The sequence below is a fragment of the Agelaius tricolor genome, unplaced genomic scaffold (assembly GCF_023055355.1).
Source record: "Agelaius tricolor isolate 1412-34295 unplaced genomic scaffold, bAgeTri1.0.p SCAF_8, whole genome shotgun sequence".
Lineage (NCBI taxonomy): Eukaryota > Metazoa > Chordata > Aves > Passeriformes > Icteridae > Agelaius > Agelaius tricolor.
In genome coordinates, this window is record NW_027269268.1 from 39,659,628 (window position 1) to 39,680,393 (window position 20,766).

Here is a 20,766-nt window from a genome sequence, read left to right on the forward strand (position 1 = left end):
GGACAAAAATGATAGAGAGATCACAGAGAGCCTTCAGCCTGGTGGACATCATTCTTTGGAATAATTTTCTGAAGGAACAGATAGGAGCTAGATTTTTGAACCATTAAGAACATAATGTGATGAAGTAGTGAAGAACAAAGCAGTCTTGACTTCCCATGGACAGAGATTCTGAGTCTTTGGTCTAAGATCTAGAAAGCATTCCTCAGACACTGCTGACCTTCCCAATGTTGATCAGGTGTTACTCAAGTGCTGGTAAGTTCCCATACAGAAACAACCCTGTGTTAAACTGAGAGTTAAACTACTGAGGAACTGTGACCATTCCTCCTTGGCTGACTGCAATTCTGTGTCATGGTAAGAGAGGAGATGGTTTTTAGCTTCTTCAGGTGTGCTGCTCTTTGTTATCTGTTTTCCTATCTGGCCCTAGTTCAACACTGTTCTTCAGCTGCAGCACAAGGGAGGTGAAAGAAATCTATTTCCAGCAACTCCCACTGAGAGAGAAGGTGAAGATGTTTTGTTACAATACAAATGGCTCTTGGGACCAAAGGTGTGGAAATCAACCAGAGGAGCTTCAGACTGTGATTCAAATAGCAGCATTTAAGTATTGGTATAACAGGATCATCAGCTTGTTTTGATATCTTTATACTTTAAGCCATAGTATTGCTCAAGAACAGTGGAAAAAAGCCACATGGCATTTTGAAAGAAAAAGCTTATATAGGATGTGTGAGTGAAACAAAGGTCAGGATTTATTTGCTGTGCAGTTGCTAAAGGATTCCATTGGCAATTTACTTGCCAGGAGGCCACCCTGACTAACATTAACTGGTGCTGGGAACTTGTGCTGCAGGTTTAGAAGGTTTTGCACCACTGTAAAGCCAATGAAGCCCAAAATCTTCCTTTGCACATTTTTCTTTAATATGGGAATAAATTCTGAGGTAAATTAGAAGGAAAATCTATCTCCATCTTCTAAGATAATACCTGCAAAATCAATGCTAAAAGCAATGCTGGAAGGATAGAAATTTCAGTGTAGAGGCCAATTTTTTTTCCTACTTCTTAATTCTTTGACCCCAATTTACTTATTGTTCCTGAATGTTTAGCATGGGATGTAAATTTTTACTGTTTATGGTATGTCTTTCCAATTTTTATCATGACCTATTGCTAATTTATCCACAGACCAGATGAGAGATGAGTAAGACCGAGTTGAAAAAAATATGTATAAGACTCATGTCAAGAGAATGAATTTCAAATTTGTGAAAGTTCAAACTCTGTCAGATACCCAAGTAGTCACAAACAGCTTGCCATCAAAAGCAAAGGAGTCTCTAATATGAAGTGCTGAACTCCAATATGGGTTAATATTTTAATTAGTGTTATCGTAGAAATAAATTAATCTTATGGGGACCAAAATCTGTCCATTCCAAAAGATACCAAAATTGCTGTAACAGAAAATTAATGAAATTATAAAAATTTGAATAGGAGTTAATTTGATGTTCCTTGAATTAAGTGCTCAGGACCAATCTTATCTCTGCTCTAGAAAATATCAATATATTTCTTCAATTACTCTGCTTTTGCTGGATTTGGAAGGAACTTAAGCCCTTCTCATAGCCTATTTTTTTTTCTGTAGAACCAGTTGGAATTAGTACTGGGTGCAGAGACCCGAAAAGGGATGAAATGGAGTTGTTCTGCTTAACTTCTGTACCTATTTTCTGTGGATTTTTACAATACTTTTACTTACTTCAAGGAACTGTCAGATTGCACAACCATTTAATGCAAACTGGAGCAGAGGGGAATCTGGATGAATGTCACGGGGCAGGTAGGGAAAATACAAAATGAGCATAACCACTAATTACAAAGCTGATTTGGGGGAGGAAAGTGGTTTTCTGGGAATTTAGGTTTTGGGTGTTTTGTTTTTATTTTCTTTGTGGCTTGGTTTGGTTTGATTTGGTTTTCTTGTTAGTTTTGTTTGGTTTTAAATATCAAATAGTTTGCCTCAGACATCAGACACCTATCTATCAGATAAGGTGTAGAAAAGACAAGAGCAAATGAGGCAAAATATTAGTGAAAAAAAAAGTGGCATAATGATGAAAGAGAAATGTATGAACAGGAGGAAGTAAGACAGAGACAGTTTTATTTCTTGGCAGTTAGATGTGAAAATCTTAGGTATAGATCTAACAAAAATGAAAATGGTTTCAAAGCCCACACTAGAAGGAGTTACATTAGGAAAGGGCTAGTCTTTTCTTGTCAAAGTGCAGAAGTCTCTGCACAACACTATTTATTCCCTTTTTATAAAGGGAAACAGCCTCAGTGGATTTCTGTCTCCTCAGAACATGAACTTGAGCAGTGCTTTATCTACACTTGGACAGCTAGCTAAAAATAAGAAACCAAAATGCAAATGTTTGCATTTGTAAATGTTAATATGACAAGTTAGAGAAATCACTGTCTCATCATGATGTGTGCAGTCAAATGGAGAGGAAAAAATATACTGGGCTTTCACCAACAGAGTGAGACATTGTGGGAGCAAGTAGCAGAAGTGCAAAGAGATGATGAAAAATTTAGAAGTTGAGAGGATGATTTTTAATTCCTTCCTTGATAAAGCAGAAATGAAGAAATGGAAAAGGTGGTGAGATAATTGCAGGTTCCTGCAACTTGGTGAAAAGCTTAGTAGGTCCAAGAATTATTACAAGGTTACTCACACTGGCTCTATTTACTTTGTAACATTGATATCTATTATCTTACCATTAGACTGATACTATTGGATATTTGCTCTGCAGTCAAATGACAAAATCTACCATGAAATGTGATAAAGAGAAGAAATATGGCAATAGTGATTTTCAACTTTATTCATTACCAAAATAATAATTACACCATAACATAGGGCATTTCTTACTCAATAATGGTTTTTAGAATGCTGTAGGTGCAAATCACAGAACAAAATAAAGTTATTTCTTCCAAGGAGATTCAATTTTAGACTTCAGATATTTACTCTTATTGGAATATTATCCCAATATTTCTGGGTGGGATGTGCCTGGCCCTGTCTGACCCTTGCTGCTGGACCAAAGGCAGCAGCTGTGGTGTTTCACCCCAGAGACACCTTTGGCTGGCTGGATGCTGCAGCTGGGCACTCGGAACAAATCCAGGCATGGTAGAAACTCAGTTTACCTCTGATGGAAAGGCTCCAGGCTAGGTGAAGAGGAAAACGAGACAGATTCTGCAGAGGGTTTAATCCAGAGTTTTATTCCAGAGTCACAGATGTCTGAATCTTGTAACAGCTCCACAGAATCCAGACCGCATGGTCTCCGTGTCTTTTAAGCTCGGGGGCAGGGGGAGGGAAGGGACAGGTGAGGCACCAACCAGGTGGGAGCGGGGGAAGGCTCAGGGGACAATGACACTCGGACGAGCCAATGACCCCAGGGCTGAGGGGCATCTTTTGAACTTTTGCCAATCACACGAGGCCCCTGCTGGAATGATAAGATTGACTGACAGCACTTAGCAAGGAGGCAAGGGGGAGGGGAAGGGAGAAGGTATTGCCACACCTGGGAAACTACTGGGATAGCTGGAACAGGAAATGGCATCACACTGCAACATACTCTGATGTTATTTTTGGACACCTTCCATCAAGCTTGGACAAGTTCCTACTTCAAGGAAGAGTCTGGGATAATTCCACTGCAGTAAAGCACTGAGGAGACAGGATTGTCTCCTCAGACCCCCTCCATTGCTATGAAGATAGGGGAAGAGGCATATCTAAAAGAAAACTGTGAAGTCTGATGAGCTAAAATGTAGTCTAGAGGTATTTATTTTTTCCATTGACTATGAAAGGTGTTCATAATCCTAACATAAGCACCTCTGTTAATTGCATGAAACTAGATAAATAGCACTTAAGTCTGAATTAAAAAGCCAAATAGATTAAAAATAAAATCACCAGTACTCTGCCTGAAAAGATCAGGCTCTGATTTGAAGGTCTCCTGTGTATGCCACATGTTTGTAAAATTATTTACATGCCCACTCAGCCTCAGTATATAAATATCATTATCACTTTCATTGCCTTCATGTCTTTTGCATTTTATCCTACAAACACTGAAATCATTAGTTACAAATTGTATCTGATACTTGAGAATGAGGTAAATGTAATCAGTGTAGATTATAGTAATGCTACACTTACTAGCAATGTGTCTTCAATAAATTTGAATTTGGACCATTATTTTTGATTATATAATAAGCATATAAAAGATAAAGAGGATAGATATTAAGATCATAAGACAACTTCAACAAGTGAAGTACATCAGAGTTACTGAAAATGAAATTATAACTTGCAGACTAGTTTCTAGTGAGCCAAAATCTTTGCTCAAAAAATTCAAATGACCATGAAAAACCTAAAAAGAAAATCTATTCATGCAATGGATGCTCAGATCCTTGTTTAAATAAATATTTAATGAAAAGCTAAGAAGTAAACAAGAAAAAAAGGAAAAATGTTTATCCTTTCCAAAATTGATAGAAAAATATATCCACTGAGGATACACACCTCAGCTTCACAGAGCAATGAATGAATTCACAAATATATTTGCATATGTCTCACGTTCATGATTTCCTTTCCCTTGTTTTGGACACTATTTTTGGAAAAGCAGAGGAGGGTCCCTTATTTTCATTCCTCTCATTGAAAAGGCTTCAAATATGAGAATACAATCTGAAAGAAAGTGAATCTAAATTAGTAGAAGATTGGCAGGATGAAAGACCTGACAGAATGCCTACCCTCCCTTGAAAAAAATATGTGATGACAAACTGATGGTCTAAATTTATGTATCTTTGTTCTCATCCTAAATGGGTAACAATGATGTATTGAGGTTGGTAAAAAATGACAACATTGACAAAGCATTGATTTCATGTTTCCTATTTTTTTGAACAATAATGAAATTATTATGGCCACTCAATTACTTTTTCTTTCCATTTCATATGATGAATACAGGTTTTTGTACTATCAAATCTGCCTCATAATGAAAAACCTCATTGAAGACTATCTAATTTTTACTATTCAGCCTTCATTATTTTTGCTTGATTCAGGAAATCACAGGTTATTTGCTGCACCTGTACAGAGAATGCCTATTCTAATGACACTGATGTTCTGAAAGTAATTCTTATTTTTACTGGTTAAAAAAAAAATGATTTTCAAGTACTGTCTTACTTTGTACAGCTTTACCCATATTTTTAGCATGATATAGCCTGTCTTCATGCAATGCAGAGACTTTTGTCTTCACTGTCCTCTCTCCCCGTTGGCTGAGATGCTGTAAATTGTTTCTGGACAAGTTTCAGTGCTGCCTGTAGCACACTTTTAATGTATGTTCTCAGAAGACTACTGGGAAACAGTTTAGATTTTTGCAGCCTTCTCTAACATACACCTTGTTCCTAGAATGTGTTTAATGTATGTCTTTCCACTTCTTTACTCACCTTACGTAAGGGGATCTATTCATAGCTGATTAGGAAGTGAGCAAGCTATCACTGCCAGCTCTGCTCCCAAAGCAGTAAAAGAATTCTTTGCGGTTTCTTCCTCCCACAGCAGGATACAGAGTTACATCAGGGGAACTTTGGTCTGGATTTCTTGGAGAATTCAGATGTCTTCACAGTGGTGATGCCTTGTCAGACTGACTCAGTAAAGCTAGAAGAGGCTTCTTCAGTTCTTGGGACTACAGCTTCACCTAGAAGAAGAAAGCAGCATAGCACCATGTTTGAAACCAGAGATTATATAATCAAGCTAATTCAGAACTTCCAGTTTTAAAGCTCAAGCCATGTAGCAGCACCCTTCTGGGTTAGGAGGTATGGAAATCTCATTCCAGGCATAAAGGGGAACTGAAAATTCAGAGACAGTAAAATTTATCTCATTATGTTATCTTCTGACAAAGTCAGGTGTGCTTTGTGGAAAATTGCAAAATCAATTGGGAAACTCTTGCTTCTGGCCTTCTTGCTGCCAACAAATATATGTTTTGAATTATTCATGGCATTTTGAACAATGGTTTCAAAACCACCACCAATTAGACCCAGAATTCACATGGGCAAGACAAGAGCTTTAACTTCAGATTTAGTTTTGCCAGGCAGAATTCTCTGTATAGCATAGGAAGGACCTGGTCATTGACAGACACTTTTTCATAATTGAATATTAAACCCTAAAAGTGATTACTGGTTTCTAGTAAGGTAAACATCCTGGTTTTCCTTTCACTGTTAGAAATCCTGCCTCTGGTGGTACCACTGTGAGGATGCTCCACTCCTACTAACACTCTTTAGAGCTCAGCCTACACAGTGGCTTTCCCAGACACAATTTAACTTCCTGCTTTTTGCTGAAGAAGAAAGGGTTATAAAACATTTATAGGGTTGGCTTACAGTAATAACAGAGGTGCCAGTAGAGCACCATGCCACAAGACAGCAGTTTGAAGGATTTATCCTTACACATAGCCATGGTAGAAATTAATATACAAGATGCAGGTAATCTAGATACAGGACAAACCTATGTCTCATTTTGCAGGAGCTGAAATTATTAATCAGGTAGAAAAGGTAACTGCATATTTTTACAATTCAATTGGTTACCCTGTCCAAGGAAACTTAGAAAAATCTGTTTTCTGTCTAAACACCAAAAAATGTGTGTTATACCACTTTGATTTTTTTATCTGCTGTATTTTTAGCAGTGGATCTGGTACAACATCTTTTTGAATAATTAGGTCTATCTGAGTTAAAATTGGTTTTGTTAGAAATAGGGAATTTTAAACCTCTCTGTGTATATTTTTTCATCTTAATGACAACAGTGTGAGTTAAGGTGAAGGGAGGCTGCATCTGGAGTAATGTGTCCAGCTGGGGGCTCCTCAGTACAAAAGAGACATGGAGCTCCTGGAGTGAGTCCAGAAGAAGGCTACAAGGGTGGTTAAGGGACTGGAGCACCTCTATTACAAGGAAAGGCTGAGTGAGCTGGGCCTGTTCAGCATTGAGGTGAGACAGCTGAGGTGGGACCTCATCAATGTCTATAAATACTGGGAGGGAGGGTGTTAAGAGGATGGAGCCAGGCGCTGCTAAGAGATGCCAAGCAATAGGACCAGAAACAACAGGCAGGAACTGATGCACAGGAAATTCCACCCAAACATGAGCAAGAACATTATCGTGTGGGTGACCACACACTGGAATGGATTGCTCAGAGAGGGTATAGTATTCCTCACTGGAGATATTTAAGAACCATCTAGACATAAGCCTGTGTCCTGTGCTCTGGGATGACCCTGTTTGAGTAAGGAATGTTGGACCAGATGACCCACTGTGGTCCTTTCCCATCTGACTCATTCTGTGATTCTGTAAAATAAATCATTGATGATTGCAAAATTGTTTTCCAAAGAAGAAATATAATTTCAGAAAACAATGAAATTTATGCATATTTCTGAATGCATTTTCACACCAATAGAAAGGAAAAGCTTTCAATAGAATTGAATGGTTCCTTTCTATTCATGTAGAAGAGATTCTATAATAAACAATTCATTCTGAAGCAAGTTTGAAAGTGGGCATTTGAATAACTCACACTTCTGTTGGCTAGAAGGAACACTTTTCAAGACACAATTCTGAGCTACATAGGCAAAATCCTGGTGTCATTGGACTCAGCAGAAACTTACCATTTACTCCTATTAAATAGAAACTTGGTTCCATGCTAGATAAAAAACTCAGACTTTGTTGCTTTCCTGGGATATGTCCTTGCCTCCTGGAAGAAGTCCAAGAGGTTCTTTCAGGTTCACGAAACTCGTAAGAAGTTGTTGCTGCTGCCTATATTAAGGGAAGTTGGGGAAAAAAGAAATCAAGCTTGTGATAAGAGGTTCCCTATAAAATAAGTCGGTGTCCTGGTGCTTTGCTTTGATTTTGATACCAAAACAATATTGATTCAAGGGCACCAGGAATGGGGTAAATTGTGCGGAACTCTTGAGTGCAGATTTAAGGCAAATTTACAGGAGAATAGTCTCTCCAGTGTTTCAAATTGTGGAAGGATCAAATACTATATGTTGGTGAAAAACAAGATGAGATAAGGAAATTTAGATGATATAGTTAAGGTGGAACCTTACAGAAGAAATTAAAACTATAGGTGACATCTCTTGAATGGACATCTACACTGGAGTTCAATGCAATTGTAAAGGATGTAAGCACTGCTCAGATGAGCAAAGCAAAGTACAAAAGTATTAAATTTTGCATCATCTGGTAGGCCAACAAAAAGGACAGACAATTCCTGAATTCCACAAGTTAGTGCTTCAGAGGCAGAGAACTCTGTTTTTACTATGTCCAGTCATTTTACACACTTGAGCTTGATATGGTACTTCTGTTATTGTCAGTGGGTGACAATCAAAATGCAAAAATGTAAATCAAACCCTTAAAGCTGCTCACCCTTGAGAATGACAAGACTAAGTACTGATGTGGGTGGGGAAGAGAACAAAAAGGTACACATCCATGAAAAGTATTACTTTCTCTCCCAAATTACAAAGGAAGCCAATCTGAAGCATTGCTCACATATCCTGAGGCTGTGCCTTGTAAGACACCACACAGTCCTGCTGTCTTTCCTTTGAAACCTCTGAGTGAGACATGCAGTGAAAATAAAAATACCAATGGCTTGCCACTTTGTTGCTCTAAGTAGGACAACCAGATTCCTTTTCTCTTTCCTTGCATCTAATTATGGATTTTCTTGACTTTTCCCAAGGTCTGGCTAGTGTCAGTGAGGTATCTCTAAATTAAGCCATATGAGGATGAAACTATGTTGGAATGGCATTTTTAAGCTCTCAAGGAAGAGCAGTAACTCTTTCATTTATGACAGTTTAAAGGCTGAATATATCTGGGGAGTCTCACTGAACCCTCCAAAGTTAATGAAGTATGGAAGCACTAGCCACAATAAAAAGTGTCAGGATTTGGCCTATCTTAAAAATGTATTTATGCAAATTTTACTGTCTCATTTAGAGTGGACAAAATTTTGCTTGCACAATTGGGGTGCCTTACGAGTTCAAAACCATCAAAACAAGTGTAGTTCAATGCATGATCAGCAACTGGAATAGGTTGTCTAGGAAGAGGTGGACTGACCATCCTTGGAGAGATTTAAAAGATGTGTCAATGTGGAACTTAGGGGTATGATTTAGTGGTGGGCTTGGCAGTGTTGGGTTATGAGTTAAGAGTTGGGTTAAGAGTTGGTCTTGATGATCTTAAAGTTCTTTTCTAACCTAAATTATTCTATGATTAAATTATTATTATAATTTCATTCTCTGTTTATCCTTGGTTCAGCAGTACAAATTGGATTGAATACAAATGGGGAAATTACCTGCAAAATCTCCCTGTTAGTTTTCCCTAAAATAGCTGAAGAAGAAGGCCCATTGAATCCATTTATCCTTGCTATCACAGGTGGTAGTCTGGGGTTTTCATTTGAGTCAGTCGTACATTAATGCCAAAGTGCTCTTGAGCACGAAGGAGAATAGCAGCTATGGTGGTACTGGCAGATACAGATTCATGTTTAACAAAGCAACAAACTCCTCTTTGTGCCACTGGGGTCAAGCATCTTCCATGTGACTGGTCACACAGGTAATGGCTTCTAACTCCTGCACTTCCAACCACAGACTGTTTAATGTAGCCTTAAGTGACAAAATCTATATTTAGGATGGAATCTATCTTCCTTACTTTTGACACCAAAAAGACTGTCTAATCTAAGTTAGCCACCAGTGACCTAAATAGATTCCCTCAGTCAATGGAGATAGGTCTTACATAGCTATCTTTATTACCTGAACCATTTATCACCTGAACCAATTCCTGATGGAAGTTCATCTTCTCCTGCTGTGTTCCAACAGATCTAGATGATTAGCATAGATCCTCACCATTCAGACAGTCAAAATAAGACTAATGAATCCCACTCTCAAGGGAAACAAAATGAGGAAGTCACTGCAGAATGCAAACCTGTTTGTGTGAGTAGTCAGTCATAACCCTCCTTTCCCCCATGAGAAGGCCACATACACATGGAAAATTCACACAAGAGGCGACTGAGGAGGTCTCACAAATCATCAAAGACCCCCAAAGTGCCTCCCTCAGACTCATTCCTGAGGCCTTGCAGCAGAGCACTGCTCATGGTGCAACAGATCCACAGTCTGCTGCAAGAATGGCGAACTTGCCCCCCGCCAGGGGAGGTACCTGGCCATTCCCAACCAGCCCAAACATAATATTAATCCATTGAACTCTGTGTTTTGCAGGACCCTCACCACCAAAAAGATCAGAAGAAAAGGATCAACAGGATGCTATTGGGATCCATGGAGTGATTATATTTTCTATTTAATCTGTCTGTCTCTCTGTCTCCCCCACTCCTCTTTTCCTTTCTATCTCTTTGTCTCTCTACCTCACATTTAATGTTAAATAAAATACATACTATTGACTTCAGCCTATGATCTCGTTTGGACTTTAATTCAGGCAGAGGCATCTCTCTAATAATTTTAATAACTGGATCATAACAGTTTGGTGAGGGCAATTATATCCATTCATGGAGAGAAGGCATTCTGCAGAAATAACATTGCTTTGACAAACACATCACTTTTCCTTAGCTTTTGCTCACGTTCATATGCATTGACAAGTCTTCAAGACGGAAAAGGACAAGCAAAGAACTTAAGAAGAGACTAAATACTATGTCAGGGTACCCTGGTAGATGGTGAGTTTTCTCCTTCCTGATGAGCTTTGTCACCCAGAGCAGAAAGATGGAGAAAGCATGAACCATAACATTGTGGATGTGTTTGTGTACATGTAATTAGAAGGCCATTGTTCAGTATGTCAGTATGCAGATCAACTTGGTTTTGCTGTTTTATTCCATACTTGAAAAAAATATTTTTTTTTTCCTGTGGGACTGTAATAAGTGCTATAAATAATAATTCTAATAATTTATTATTTCTTTAATCTTTGTTCATGGTATCTGAAGAAGGAAATAACTGTTTCTAAAGTTCAAAGCTTCCTGACTACTTTTGAAGTCATGACAGCACTGCTCCCAGGGAGGACTGTGATCTAGGCAGCTGTCCGCCAGGAATAAAAGTAAATTAATGGGAAAAAAAATCATAGAGATATAAAACGGTGCTTTCATCAATAAGGTTTTTCAGTTTTGCTTTCTGATATGTCATCTGGTGTGGGAGGGAAAGCAAAGTTGCCTGCACTTTGAAGTGATAGCATGTTCTGAAGCAGTCATTAGTGCAGTTCATACCTCTTCTTATGTACTTGATTCATCAAGGTGCTCTGTGCAGCCAGGATACCTTGTGAGACCCAGACCTGCACAAGCAGCCTGGAGGGCAAAAATCTGACAAAGAAAACTATTAACTGGAGAGCTTTGGTGTGGAAAATATAAAATATTTTTCAGTTAAGATGTTATAATTTTCTCTTTTTAAAGAGATCTTACAGCTAGCCTAGCTTTTAGAAAAGTGTCTTACATTCAATTATTTACAACTAAGAAAAGTAGCTTTCTCTTTAGCTCCTTTTAATTTCAAGTTGAAAAGTTAGATCATAGGTTTCACTATTTTTCTTCATATTTAAATTATTAAGACAAAAAAATCTTTTTGCATTATATTACAAATACATGAGTACATTCCTATAATTTTTATCAGTCTGCACACACTTTCATAATGTGTTAATGCCTGTCTCATACAGTTATTTCTAATCTTAACAGGGAACTTTAATGTCTTCTTCCATGGCATAAGCATACTCTTAGTCAATTGATGCATAATTAACACAATGGCTCTTGTATGATAAAAATCAGTTATTTCCCCTATTGTGAGCATATGCAGCTTCCATCACATTTCCCTTCTTTGAAGGGTCAAAGAAAGTGGAGGTCACTACAGAACTGTTAATTCTTGAGATAGATTGTACCTAATTACTTAATTATATTGGTTGACTGTGAAAGACTGAAATGGTTAATGGCTTAAATATTGTTAAGATCATCTGAGGGCTTGTGCCCACTGTAGTGAACTGCAAAGAAGCAGCTGTTCATCTGCAACCACCAAAGCCCACGCCTTGCTGAGTATGCCTACTAACTAGAATTTGAACAGTGCTGAGAACTTGAGATAAGATAAAGGTGGTTCTTTTTTCAGTTCTCCCCCTGGGGAGAAGAATGTATCCACAAGTGATACTGGGAGAGAGGGTGGAATGCTGGTGGCTCAAACATCGAGGGGGTGAGCTGCCGATGTGCAAAGTGCCTGCCCAGGTGGAGAGGGTGAGCACAGCTGTCCAGGCTGCAGCTGGCTGCTGAACGAGATAAGGAAAGTGGCAAACCTTGTGCAGCAGGTACTGTCTCTGTCCTCAATCAAGTGAACTCAGATGACATAACTCCCCTGCCAGGGATGTAACAGGCAGCTGTAACATCTTAGCAGGCGTCAAAGACTCCTGAAGTGTCATCAGGTGCCTCATGAGCCACAGCATTCAGTGTGAAATGTGGGTTTTCTCCACCGTGGTGATGGGATTTAGCTAAGAACATGACAGATTATTCAGTCTGCAATTGCCACTTTGACCAACAGACATCAAAATTTCAAGCCTTGCCAAGGACTCTAATTGGTGGTGACTATATACTTTCTATCTTATTCCTCCTCTTTTTCCTATTTCTTTTTATCTCTACCTCACATTTACTGTTAATAAAAATGTGTACCATTGACTTTGTTATATGATCTCATTTGCACCTAAATTTGGGCAGAGGCATGTCTCAAATGTTTTTAATAACCAGATCGTGACATTAACCCATGTGATAGGTATTCTATTGCATTATTTTAGCTGATAACGGATGGTGTAATTTAGGCAAAATAGAAAACTGCTTGGAAATAAGCTCAATATCTCTATATTTTGTACCCTCTATAAGGGCTTTTTATCTGAGGCCTACTAAAGACCTGAGAAATTCAAGTGTTTTGAGTTTTCCTTGCATGTTTTCTATCACAGATTAAGCTTTGAACCAAATTCCATTTAGGATTGACTCTCACAGGTCAGAGCAATGCCTGCTTAGACACCCTATAGCATTCCCAAAGGAGACAATCAGAACAAGAGATGCAAGAAGGTGAACTTTCACAGATGCTCTCCCTGCTTCCAGTAATTTTTGGGTGAGTTGATTCCTTACAGAGTCTTACCTTGATATTAATAATCACAGACAGGCTCTTCTTCCATGTCTTTTTTCAGTGATTTTTGTCAACTCTGTCATCTACTAGAAATCTACAATCCTGTGGCAGAGTAATTACAGCTCAGTTACAAATTGTAGAATAAATCCCTTACTTTCCCAAGTACATTTTTTTACATGGTATTGGAGGATACCATGAATATCTGATCAGAATCACTCTTCATTATTTGCTTTTGTATGTTATTAAAATTCTATTCAAATTACTTGATGACTAACAGAGTTGTCTTAGCTCTTTCCTCACATTTGCTTTTTTTCCACGGCATTCACTGCTCCATACATATACTTCTCATACCTAAGCCAGTTCATAACTTTGATTATCCTAGATGTCCTTTGCTGAAAATTCTCAAATTCTACTAATTTGGTACCTTGCACAGAAAGCAAATATTAAACTGATATTTCTCACTTTATTGCAGCAGTAAAACATAGAAAACTGGACAGTAACACAAATTTGTTACATTTCAGTGTATTGAGTTTGCAGGTCAAAGTTTTGGTAGCGGAAGGGGCTACAGGTGTGCCTTCTGTGAGAAGCTACCAGAAGCTTCCCCCATGTCCAACAGAATCAATGCCAGCCAGCTCCAAGAGGGACCACTCCTAGCCAAGGCTGAGTCCACCAGCAATGCACTGCTGTGGTAGCATTTATAAGGGGAAAAAGTTGCTGCACAACTGAAGCCACATGGAAGAGTGAGAATATGTGAGGAAAACAGCTTTGCAGATACCAAGGTCAGTGGAAGAGAAGGGGAGAAAGTGCTTCAGGTGCCAGAGCAGAGATTCTCCTGCAGTTCATCGTGAGGAGGCAGCCGTGCCCCTGCAGATTATGGAGGTCCCTGGTGGAGCAGAGATCCACCTGCAGCCCTTGGAGGACCCCACACCAGATCAGGAGGCTGTGACCCTCTGGGGAGCCCTCTCTGGAGCACGCTTCTGCCAGAACCTGTGGCTCGTGGAGAGAGTAGAGACTGTAGCAGAGATTTGCTGGCAGGACTTGTGACCCTGGGGAGAACCCTCACTGGAACACCCTGCACCTGAAGGATTGCACCCTGTGGGAGGACCCACACTAAAGGAGCTCATGAAGAACAGCAGCTCATGGGAAGGATTCATGTTGGAGAAGTTTGTGGAGGACTGTCTACCGTGGGAGGGACCCCATGCTGTCTCTGGGGAAGTGTGTGGGGCAGAAGAAGAGGCAGAGAAAAGGTGTGATTCTGTGACTGCAGCCCCCATTCCTCTCCTCCTGTATCACTGCAGCGAAGGAGGTAAAGAAAATCTGAAGCTGAGCCCAGGAGGAAGGGAAGGGAACGGGGGAAGGTGTTTTTTAAGATTTGATTTTATACCTCATTACCCTACTCTGACTTGACTGGCAATAAATTAAAGTAATTTTCCCCAAGTCAAATCTGTTTTGCCCATGACAGTAATTGGTGAATGATCTCTCCCTGCCCATATCTCAACCCACCAGCCTTCTGTTAGAGTTTTTCTCTCCTCTGTGCAACCAAGGAGGGCAGTGCTAGAATGGCTTAGGTGGGCGCCTGGCATCCAGCCAGGGTCATCCCACTGCATACAGTTAGCTTCACTTTTGCTTCTACATGTCACCCTCCATTACGGGAAGGAGAAAGTAATATGCTTCTTTAATTTTTGCAAATTATCCTTACCAGGTATTCAAACTCCTGAATACTGAATAGGTCAGATTACAGTAGTTCACCAAGTGTAATTTATTATATGTCTTGTGAATGCAAAGAAAGCACACATAGATGAAAAATGTAAGCTGAATGAAAAAAAATTATCAAATTAAGCCAAGGATGATGTCCTTCAAGAGTAATAGTTGAATTTTAATTTCCTATTTAATTTATGTTCCATTTAGATGACAAAACTTCAGCTGCTGTTGAAATATTTTACAAATATTGATTCATTTGTACCTTAGTTAAATAAGTATTATGAAAAAGTAGGGAGTGTGGTGTGATCTTCCAGTTAGAGCATATACTCCTACTTAAATTAAATAGTTTACTCTCAGTGACAAAGGTGGCATAGTTAGGAGGAACTAGAATCCAGAACTTCCTGGAAAAATGCAAATTTTTCTTCCTACGATACAAATGTATAATATTTTTAGGACTTTTTGGTGTGCAACAATCCTCAGCTTGTTTCTAATTAAAAATCTAAATTTCTGGACCGCTTCTAAATTCAAGACTTCATTGTGGCCCGGCTGAAGCTACTGTTCAAACTACTCTAAAAGTCAAGGTCAAAATGATGGTTTCTGTCATCATGTGAAGCTGCACTTTGCTCATGCAATAACCTAGTACAGAAACCAGTAAGGCTGCAGGTGCAATTTCTGATTTGAATCTATTGTTTTCTATGAGTCAATTCCTGGCTACCTGAGATAACACCTCTTTCTCAAGGACGCATTATGTTTGAGTGTAATTGAACAGCTGGAGCCGTGGGCTTTCCCATATAGACAAATATGAGCTGCTGAAGGTGTCACCTGTAAGGGATACTTCTATTTTTGTCTCACTCCACCTGTGGAACCTCTAGTCCAGCCCAGGATGGCTGTCAGTCCGTGATACACCTGAAGCAATGCCCCACATGCAGCCCCTGGAGTGCCAATGGAACCCTTGAAATAAGGGTATATAAGGTTGGATGGGTAGGGTTTGCTAAGCCTGGTGAAATGCCTTATTTTGATTGAATGCTTTGTCTTAAATTTTGCCAAATTTCTGGCCTTCTAAAGTTTGTCAGTAAAGTTTGTTTTTACACCTCCTGTTGTTGTGTGTCTCCCGTGCACCAAATCCAGGGAAGGGTAGCACCAAAAACACTTTTAAGTAAACTTGCTAAGCAAAGATGGGGGATGAACAATGGATAAGGTGTTTTTTAGAGGGGAAAAAGAGTGAAATGTATTTGAGCAGGAATGGAATGCATCACGTGATGCTTTTTAAAATGGCTTTAGAATTCCAAATGCAGTTTGCAATGAAATGATGTCTCTAAATGTAATCACAGAACCAACACCAATGGACTATTTCATACCCATGTGTATGCAGTGAAAAATGGAATTTCAATTATTACACTTGACATCTTATTAAACTTCTCTATTTCAATATTTTTTTCTCAACTTTCCTGTCCTAATACTCACAAGAGAAACTTCTTTTTCCCTCTATTTATTTATTTCTGACAGGATGGAATTCAATTACATTTTTTATATTGAACCACCCTATCGTTATAAACTACCTTCTTCTTTCTGGGCTCAAAACATGTATTTAGGTGAAGATATTCCTATCCTTCAGAGATATTTTTGTGATACTTTATATTTGACTGGCAGTGTAGCACAACTGTGATTGAGCAAAATAAATAAACAATAACAATAAATTTCAGCAAAACTAAGTCCTGGTAGTAGCAAAAATGCATTGCAGGTTGATAATTGACAAATTGATTCATTTAGTCATTCTGGATTCTGGACACTTTCATAAGTATTTTGAACCAAATCTTATTTAAGGTATGCTATAGAAAAAACTCCTCTTGCTTATACATGTCAGTGCATTAAGTCCTCCAGTAGAGTACTTTTGAATACATACTTAGGAAGACTGAGACAAGCTTTAAAACTTGTCTATGTTTGAAATGTTGCTGTGGTGTTTCACCAAATAAGGCTCTGAATCTTCCAAGCCCTGGAAATAGGGTCAAAGTAATAGCCCCAAGGAAAGCAAAACATCTTCTAAGCAATCATGTTCTGCTTTAACCATCAATCTCAGAACCCTTCATGTGAAACTACTGGTAAACACTAACCATTCACCATGTGGTACCATCACAAGAGAAGATTTGAACCACTTTGCAAATGTCTTTCTGAATCCTCTTACTTTGTGGCAGGGTGTGCAGATGGCAGCAGGATTCATGGAAGTGAGAGAGAGGCTTCTTGTATAACGCCCCACAAGACAGAAAAAACTAGATTCTCACCTGTTGAAGGACCTAAGATTTGTCAGCATAACTGATATGACACTCAAGGTAAGCCCCTGTCACTGGGACTTGGGATGAATCTCAGGTAGTGTCTTTGCAGGGTGCCTTCTAACTGCTTCCCCTCATAGGACAGAGTGGGGAGAACCTAAAGTAAGCTCTGTTTGTAGACCAAAATACACCCTATGCTTTGTACTGACATTGTTACACCATGAAGGCAGGAGTCTGAATGGTGGAAGTGATCCTTTAAATGGACAGCAACATCAGCAGACTTCAAGCTATTCTTTCAAGGAAGAAAACAGTGAACTCAGTCAAGTCATTCTAACTGCAGTTTAGTAGTCTATATTAGGAGAACCTGGAAGGGGACCAGGACATGAAAGTTTTCTACATTTTCTACAGTATTCTACAGAGGAATTTTGTCACCCACCTTAAGGTGACAAACAAAGCAATGAAGTGCTCAGAGTTTGTCTGTGACTTTACTATTGAAATTGAATTTTTTTAAAAGCCAGCATTACAAAATTCATAATATTAGATTTTTTTTCTGAATAAATCCCCCACATGACTGAATTCCTGAACAGCCTATACCAGGAAAGAAAGCTTACATATTTGATTGTTATGACAGTAGCCAGACCTGAAAAAGAAAAAAATATATTATATCATCAGTCTACTAAAGTAATAATCAAAGACTTATTCTGTTTAAAGCAAAAGCTACCCTACCTAGATTTTGAATAATGTTCTGTGGTCTCCAGAATGCAGAAAAGCACAGCAGAGAGCATTGGCCAAATAATGTGGATAGCTAATTTTAAAATTCCTTTTCCTTTAAGTCATGATATATGTGTCTTGCATCTCAATTTCTTTCAGGAATAAGATCCTTTCAGATGCTTGCTTAGACTAATATTATATTATCAGAAAGAGAGAAAAGTATACAGAAAATTACAAGATGTTATAGCATGCTATAATAAGATAAAGCTAAGCTCTTATGTGCTACACTTTGAAGAAGCAGTACAAGAGTATTTGCCCTACACATTCAATAGTATTAGATACCAGACAGGACTATTAATGTTCCCATTTTGACCTCATAAATATATTCAGGAAGCAAATTATCTGGTATTAACACACCCACTTTCTGTCCCCCTCTTCCCAAACAGATTTGGCTTAGTGTGAATGTAGGATGGGGTAATTTGACTTTTGCAATCACAGCAGACAGCTGTGAATGATACATGACATGAAAATGAATTATCTTTGCTCTTGCTCATTGAGAGCACAGAGTGCTCTGCAGTTAGTATGCTCTGTTGTAGTCTGTACCTGACAGGTATGGAGTACAGGAAGATTAAATAAGCTTTTACACCAAGTTTTATTAATTATTCTTACACATACTGAAAAATAGCTTTTTATAAGTACTGTGTTCCTTAATTTCCTTTCTATCTTTCCCCTCTCTCCATTCTTCATCACTGTGAGATAATTCTACCATGCTCCCAGTCATTCAGGCTTAATAGCAGAGTGCTAAACTTGACCCCCCTTTTCCCTTTCCACCCACTGCTAGAATGTTGTTAAATGTCAGCAGTTATTCCTCAGTAAGATGAAGAAGCTATGTAATTTATTTTCTATCTCAGCTGTTGCAATTCTGATAATTTATCAAAACTCTCTTCTCTCCTCTCACCTGATTCAGCTTTGTTTTTTTCCTCTTAGGTTTTACACTGTGAGCTTTCTGTCCCACTTATCAGACCTTTTTCTCAGCTTAGCCTCATTATTCCCCTTCATATATTGAGGTCCCATTTCACTAATTTTGGAGACTCTCTGTGGCTTCTTTGTGAGGTACAACCCCCCTGTTACAACCTGTCACTTCTATACGTTCTATCCCAAGCTGCCAACTGTTGCTTGGGGTTCAGTAACTTCTGCTTCCTGGCCCCTTCATATTTGCTTTTTCTTTTTCTCATTGGAGTGATCTAAAATTTTAGGAACCTATCTGTGGACACCCAGATTCCAAATGAATGTTTACAGGTATCCAATTCAGAAAATTCTCATTTTCTTTCCTCCTTTCTGAGACCTTAAATCTCGGCTCAATTACACCAGAAATAGTTTAAGTATTTTCTAATGTGTTTTACTCATTCCAAGCTTACTCTGTCTCTCAGATACAGGTTTGAACAATTTGTGTGACTTGTCTTTTGTTATGAACTCCAATTACAAATAAGGGCAAGCAAGAGTGGTTTTGTGGACTTGTGTGTTACCATCTGAGTCAGTGAGCCATGCTTGGCAACTGTAGTTTGAATAATTGTTTGAATTACAGAATAATGAGAGCACAGAAACTTTTTTTTCCTGGATGCTTTTTGATGAGTTTTGGAAAAAAAAAATCAACATCTTGTGTAATGTAGTAAACATGACAAGTGGCTACCTGTAAACATTCATTTGGAATCTGGGTGTCCACAGATAGGTTCCTAAAATCTGATGCAGACAGTCACATGAGAAATCTACTCTGAAGTGTTCAACAGTCACATCTCATGGTGACTGCCTGACCTGTCTGGTTTCTCTTTGAATGCACCCCCATGAATTCATGTGACCTACCAGCCACCAGAAAGACCAACTGGCCTGACAAGCCCATGCCAACATTTCTGTCTGCCCCCGAGCAGTCCCTGGAAAATACCTGATTTCCAAACAAACCGCTCTGATATGCTACCCTAAAAGCAGCTCTTGCATTAGCAAGTGCATGTGAGAGCCTGCATTTTCGTTTTGTGTATTGCTGTTATGTGTGTGCTGCTATTTGTGACTCAGCCTCATAGGAAGTGTTGTGGTCCTCTGCGTGGTGTGACTGGTTCTGTACAGTCAACAATGGGTGAGGGAGGGTAAAGGTTTTGTCTCCTCTTCGTTTATTCTGTTTTGGTTACTGGGCCACAAAGAGTTGCTTCTAGCTTATTTTGCCACCTGCCAAGCTCTTTTTCCTTCATGTGGATCTGCAAAGGGGAAGATCCTTCTACATCTGTCCAGCCACACACCCTGGTGCAAGGACTGCAGCATAGGCATGGGACATGCCATGGGTGGTGCACGAGTAAGGTATCAGTCAGATGGAAGTAATTTCATGCTTTCTCAGAAGGAAAACAAATGACAGATCTAGCTGTGCCTGACACTGCCTGAGCACCAGAGACTCTCTCTCCCTCCAGGGAACCTCAGGTTAATGAGATGGAAAATGCAGGCGGCAGATTCCATGCCATCAGAAACCACCAAACTTGCACAAACTGCCTTCGTATCTCTGAACTGTGCCTTATTTCTAAAGCTAAAGCACTCTTAATACCAGATTCTTAGCTCAGTCCTGATCTGATTTTTAATATCTTCACTCTGCCCTTCATACTAATCAGATTTTTAAAAGAAAAAGCAGAGGAGGTTGCCTCAGATACTGAAGTCTCTACAGTAATTTTCAGGCAGAAAATCAAATTGCCTGTGGGCTGTAGATTTTCATAGTGTGTATGCATAGAGGTCACCTTTAACATTAAGGGCATGAATCTCGTTTTCCCTCCATCATTTGAGCTCTGGTGTAACATCATTAATAACTTCAGCAGGTTCACACTGACTGATCTGTGGGGTTACTAAGACCATTAATTTGGCCCAGACCCTGTATTTAAAGTGTAACTAATGGCAACAAAAACTCTTAACTGTGCTTTAGAGAGAAAATATAATAATGAAAAGCTACTGACAGCTTCTAGGAG

At 39.0% G+C, this 20,766-nt stretch overlaps 1 long non-coding RNA gene across 1 annotated transcript in view; it reads left to right on the plus strand.

The window, feature by feature from the left end:
- LOC139592492 (uncharacterized) overlaps positions 1-10,398 on the plus strand; it is a 32,685-nt gene extending 22,287 nt beyond the window's left edge. The window contains exon 4 of the long non-coding RNA XR_011680022.1: positions 10,215-10,398. This is a non-coding gene — a long non-coding RNA (uncharacterized lncRNA). The remainder of the gene's footprint in view (positions 1-10,214) is intronic.
- The last annotated feature ends 10,368 nt before the right edge of the window (positions 10,399-20,766 follow it).